This window comes from Panulirus ornatus, chromosome 50 (assembly GCF_036320965.1).
Source record: "Panulirus ornatus isolate Po-2019 chromosome 50, ASM3632096v1, whole genome shotgun sequence".
Taxonomy (NCBI): domain Eukaryota; kingdom Metazoa; phylum Arthropoda; class Malacostraca; order Decapoda; family Palinuridae; genus Panulirus; species Panulirus ornatus.
This window is the reverse complement of record NC_092273.1, coordinates 7,305,613-7,312,050: the sequence shown is the minus strand read 5'-3', so window position 1 is coordinate 7,312,050 and position 6,438 is coordinate 7,305,613. Positions and strand designations below refer to the sequence as shown.

Genomic DNA, 6,438 nt, shown 5'->3' with positions numbered 1-6,438 from the left:
ATATTATAGTCTTACATGACATGCAGAGAGGTGACAGAATATCTTATAAATACCCCAAGCATATTCACCAAAGATTCTATGAAAGCACACAATTAGCTAGAGGCACGGCCAATGAGAAGGGGGTGCAAGGGGTACATCGTACCCGGGCCAGGGACTCCAAAAGGGAGCCCGGGATTTTCCTGGGATTTCAGTGCTTCCATATATTGAAGACTACCATTCCACCCCTTTCTCATCTTCCATTCCCCTTTTTGGCCTTACAGCTCATGGCATAAAACCGTAGTGTATAAAAAACAGGATGACTCATTGAGAAGGGAAGGTGGCCCGAAAGAAACTTTTGTACCCCATGATAAAATTCCTCTCAAGAGGCCCAGGCTCAGAGGTTTATGACACCGCTTGTGATCATATTCGACCCTGTTTTTCTTGCAATACTCAAGTAGAAAGTAAATTATATTTCATGAAGTTAGACGTGAGATTTAAGCCTTGCTTTAGTTTGAATGCACTGATTTTAGTGTGGAACTGAATCATAAGGATGAAATAAGAACATTTCTGAAACATTGTTTTCAACAATTTGGAGTACATTGTAAGGTCGGTAGTGATTGAACTGAAATGAAAATTGTAGTTAAAGAATAAAATCTCTAGAAATAAAGTGTCAATCACACACCAGTGCTTCTGATAGGTTCCCGTAGCCATGTTTTCCTATCCTCGCGCCTGATGGGATGACTCCAAATAACATACCTTCGCTTTCCAGTCCTCGGGAGAACGGCGAAGATCAATGCTTTCCAATTCTTCTATGGGTACAGCCTACAGCACAACAACTACGAAGTACTTTTGTAAGATTGAAGCGATAATTAGGGTGCCAAAAACTGACGAACTGAGAGAAGCTCCGATGAAGTTGAAAAAAATGGCGCCAAGTTATGCCCCACAGGATGCGCGCGCATGAGTTTGAAATGTCTTGAAAGGTGTTTGTGAAAGGCTTACTTCTTTGGGATATATTTAGCTTTGTGGGAAGCTTACTGATATCAGTGATTAGATTTAATATCAATATGACTAAAAAAGAGCTAAGTTTTCTAAGACAATGTGTTACTCTTACCTTTCTTGTTTTGAGCTTTTTATCATCATCTTGGCAAGTTTGTAATTTGCCTTCCACCCAGCGGAACCCTTGATAAAAGTCTGTCAAGGTTACCATTCCTTCTTCCTCCAAAGCTGTAGGAAATACGTAAGTTATGACGTTGAAAGACGGTAAAGAACATTTGAAAGGTGCAACTCCCTATTCAGCGCCATCTTTCCTATCGCGCGCAAATGTTTGGTCCTGCAACACAGTAATCTAGATCGTACATAATTATCTTTTTGTTGTGATTTTTAAGTGTTTTATCACTGCACCGCTTCATGTAGAACTTTTTTTGTATATTTGCAAGTGCTTAGCTTGTTGTGCTTCATGTCACGGTGCTGAAAATGCTACTAGTTATGATTTAAATGAAAGAGAATATTCCTTTGGGTCGCGTGTGATGAGGAAGCAGGATCTCGGAAGCTCAAGGAACAAGGTAATGTTTTTTCTGAGATCTTTTACCTGTATGTTATCACTCCATCTTTTCAATTAGAACTTTTTCTTTTTCTTTAGGTTTTGGGAACTATTTTTCCACCGTTAACGCTGAAATTCTTTCTAAATTGTGTCGTTAAATGAAGGGAAATAAAACAACACTTGAACGGAAAGAAATGGCGTACTTGCCCGAAGAGCAGGGGAAATGGTCAGTACCCAACGTCATATGTTTGGTGATTATAATGGTATGATTATTATAGCTAAGGTCGTTGGAGAAATCTTAAAATCTTTAATATGGAATATCTTGACAAACTTTCAACACTCCGGCAGGTCAGTCATGGAAGTTTGGTGTCCAGTTTCACAACAATCTTAGATTGGCTTTAGTTTGCTGATTTACCGTCAGTGGACTGATCCCGGGGGAAAACTGACCGTGGGTACTGATAACAAAAGTGCTCTAACCCACAGGGTGGATGCCCTTCAGTACAATGTCGATATTAGCGTGCTGAGTGCATCAGGGATTGAGCTGTATACTTTGAAGACTGAAACTATTGGTATAAATCTTTTTTCTTTATCTGTTGATATTATCTAGATCCTCTTGTAATCTTAGCCTATCTTCAGTAAATATGGCATTGCCGATCTATGTGTCATCAGCAGATTTGGACACTTAATTATTCAGTTCTTCGTCGGCATCGTTAACATAAAGACCCAAATACGGATACCTGAGAGACCTCATTATAATTATTATTTATAGTAACGGGTGATCTCAGTGATGATTCACCACCATTCATTACGATAGTCCTCCTCCTCTCATGCAACCAGGCTTCTATCCAATTTCCTATGTTACCAATAATCCCCAAGGCCCGGATTTTTGCGTCATTTTAACGTAAGGGACTTTATTGAATACTTTTTGGAGGTCCAGAAATATAATGTTTTTGTCTTGTGGTTATTGAAAAATTTATAAGATTCACGGAAGTTTGTAAGGCATGATCTGCGCCTTCTAAAACCATACTGTATGTTATTGATCAGACTATGTTGTTGTAGGCTAATAGAACATTAATTACCAGGCATTTCGCGGCAACTTTATTTTTTTGTATGAGTGACGTCTGTCAGTCTCCAGTCCTGCGGGACTGTTCCATCTTGGAGAGATGTATTGAAAATATAAGTTAACGGTTTGGCAATTTCGAGTTTGACGTTTGTAATTATTCGTGGACAGAAACATTACCTGGACTTTTATTAGTCTTCACTTTATTTGTGTCAGTGCTTCTCTGAATGTAACGGTAAAGTCTGGTATCGTGTGAGTGCTATTTAGCAGTCAAAATTCGTGTCGCTGCTTTCTAGTGTAAAAACAGCTCAAAAATCTTGTTTGGGTTGTTGCTATGCGTTCATCATCCACACACTGAGTTCCCTATTCTCTTTACTAAGGGTCTAATCTCCTTCTGTTTCTTATTATTGAGATTTATTTTTTATTATACTTTGTCGCTGTCTCCCGCGTTTGCGAGGTAGCGCAAGGAAACAGACGAAAGAAATGCCCCCCCCCCCCCCATACACATGTATATACATACGTCCACACACGCAAATATACATACCTACACAGCTTTCCATGGTTTACCCCAGACGCTTCACATGCCTTGCTTCAATCCACTGACAGCACGTCAACCCCGGTATACCACATCGCTCCAATTCACTCTATTCCTTGCCCTCCTTTCACCCTCCTGCATGTTCAGGCCCCGATCACACAAAATCTTTTTCACTTCATCTTTCCACCTCCAATTTGGTCTCCCTCTTCTTGTTCCCTCCACCTCCGACACATATATCCTCTTGGTCAATCTTTCCTCACTCATCCTTTCCATGTGCCCAAACCACTTCAAAACACCCTCTTCTGCTCTCTCAACCACGCTCTTTTTATTTCCACACATCTCTCTTACCCTTACGTTACTCACTCGATCAAACCACCTCACACCACACATTGTCCTCAAACATCTCATTTCCAGCACATCCATCCTGCGCACAACTCTATCCATAGCCCACGCCTCGCAACCATACAACATTGTTGGAACCACTATTCCTTCAAACATACCCATTTTTGCTTTCCGAGATAATGTTCTCGACTTCCACACATTCTTCAAGGCCCCCAGGATTTTCGCCCCCTCCCCCACCCTATGATCCACTTCCGCTTCCATGGTTCCATCCGCTGCCAGATCCACTCCCAGATATCTAAAACACCTCACTTCCTCCAGTTTTTCTCCATTCAAACTCACCTCCCAATTGACTTGACCCTCAACCCTACTGTACCTAATAACCTTGCTCTTATTCACATTTACTCTTAACTTTCTTCTTCCACACACTTTTCCAAACTCAGTCACCAGCTTCTGCAGTTTCTCACATGAATCAGCCACCAGCGCTGTATCATCAGCGAACAACAACTGACTCACTTCCCAAGCTCTCTCATCCCCAACAGACTTCATACTTGCCCCTCTTTCCAAAACTCTTGCATTTACCTCCCTAACAACCCCATCCATAAACAAATTAAACAACCATGGAGACATCACACACCCCTGCCGCAAACCTACATTCACTGAGAACCAATCACTTTCCTCTCTTCCTACACGTACACATGCCTTACATCCTCGATAAAAACTTTTCACTGCTTCTAACAACTTGCCTCCCACACCATATATTCTTAATACCTTCCACAGAGCATCTCTATCAACTCTATCATATGCCTTCTCCAGATCCATAAATGCTACATACAAATCCATTTGCTTTTCTAAGTATTTCTCACATACATTCTTCAAAGCAAACACCTGATCCACACATCCTCTACCACTTCTGAAACCACACTGCTCTTCCCCAATCTGATGCTCTGTACATGCCTTCACCCTCTCAATCAATACCCTCCCATATAATTTACCAGGAATACTCAACAAACTTATACCTCTGTAATTTGAGCACTCACTCTTATCCCCTTTGCCTTTGTACAATGGCACTATGCACGCATTCCGCCAATCCTCAGGCACCTCACCATGAGTCATACATACATTAAATAACCTTACCAACCAGTCAACAATACAGTCACCGCCTTTTTTAATAAATTCCACTGCAATACCATCCAAACCTGCTGCCTTGCCGGCTTTCATCTTCCGCAAAGCTTTCACTACCTCTTCTCTGTTTACCAAATCATTTTCCCTAACCCTCTCACTTTGCACACCACCTCGACCAAAACACCCTATATCTGCCACTCTATCATCAAACACATTCAACAAACATTCAAAATTGAGATATCTATAAAAATATTATTAGGGACAGTAGGGTTGAGGGTCAAGTCAATTGGGAGGTGAGTTTGAATGGAGAAAAACTGGAGGAAGTGAAGTGTTTTAGATATCTGGGAGTGGATCTGGCAGCGGATGGAACCATGGAAGCGGAAGTGGATCATAGGGTGGGGGAGGGGGCGAAAATTCTGGGAGCCTTGAAGAATGTGTGGAAGTCGAGAACATTATCTCGGAAAGCAAAAATGGGTATGTTTGAAGGAATAGTGGTTCCAACAATGTTGTATGGTTGCGAGGCGTGGGCTATGGATAGAGTTGTGCGCAGGAGGATGGATGTGCTGGAAATGAGATGTTTGGACAATGTGTGGTGTGAGGTGGTTTGATCGAGTAAGTAACGTAAGGGTAAGAGAGATGTGTGGAAATAAAAAGAGCGTGGTTGAGAGAGCAGAAGAGGGTGTTTTGAAATGGTTTGGGCACATGGAGAGAATGAGTGAGGAAAGATTGACCTAGAGGATATATGTGTCGGAGGTGGAGGGAACGAGGAGAAGAGGGAGACCAAATTGGAGGTGGAAAGATGGAGTGAAAAAGATTTTGTGTGATCGGGGCCTGAACATGTGGGAGGGTGAAAGGAGGGCAAGGAATAGAGTGAATTGGAGCGATGTGGTATACCGGGGTTGACGTGCTGTCAGTGGATTGAATCAAGGCATGTGAAGCGTCTGGGGTAAACCATGGAAAGCTGTGTAGGTATGTATATTTGCGTGTGTGGACGTATGTATATACATGTGTATGGGGGGGGGGGGGTTGGGCCATTTCTTTCGTCTGTATCCTTGCGCTACCTCGCAAACGCGGGAGACAGCGACAAAGCAAAAAAAATTAAAAAAAATATTCATGATCTTTATTACTATTGCAATACTCACTTCATATTCTTTCTCTTGGCTTTTTTTTATGTCTTTTCACGTGTCTCCTAAATTTTGTTGTGTTGTAATATTTGGATCTTTTTCTTGATGTCTCAAGCTTGTAGAGCTTATTTCTGCGCCGTATAGCTCTTGCAGTATGTGAGGAGTACCATTGAGGCTTGTTTGTTTTATTGTTTCTTTCATGCATGAGAATGAATGTGTCTTGGTTCCTACACTGATGCTTTGAATTGGCCCGTAATTCTTCTGGGCATGAACCATCAAGGGTAAGATTCTTTAATGCATCACGCAGCCCATTAAAGTTCGTTCTTTTAAAGTTAGGAGTAATAAAACAGGTTTTAGTTGAGTCTGTTTTGACGGTTACGTCGAACCTAACCATGTTACGGTCAAAAGTGCCTAGATCTCCTCCAGCACGGGTATTAGTCACTAGGAACTCCGGATGCAATCACGCAGCCCATTAAAGTTCGTTCTTTTAAAGTTAGGAGTAATAAAACAGGTTTTAGTTGAGTCTGTTTTGACGGTTACGTCGAACCTAACCATGTTACGGTCAAAAGTGCCTAGATCTCCTCCAGCACGGGTATTAGTCACTAGGAACTCCGGATGCAAGAATTACATCAAACTATGTTGGCTTCCCTTATCGGCTCGGTGACGGTTTGATAAAAAAAAAAAAAAAAAGTCTTCGACAGAGTTGAGAAGTCTAGCAGATTCACTTTCTACACCT

General features: G+C 41.6%; 1 protein-coding gene across 1 annotated transcript in view; it reads left to right on the top strand.

The window, feature by feature from the left end:
- The first annotated feature begins 1,409 nt into the window (after positions 1-1,409).
- The window catches only part of LOC139764560 (dyslexia-associated protein KIAA0319-like protein), a 47,878-nt gene continuing 42,849 nt past the window's right edge, over positions 1,410-6,438 (top strand). The window contains exon 1 of the mRNA XM_071691340.1: positions 1,410-1,541. The gene's annotated coding sequence lies outside the window, so the exon portion shown is untranslated. The remainder of the gene's footprint in view (positions 1,542-6,438) is intronic.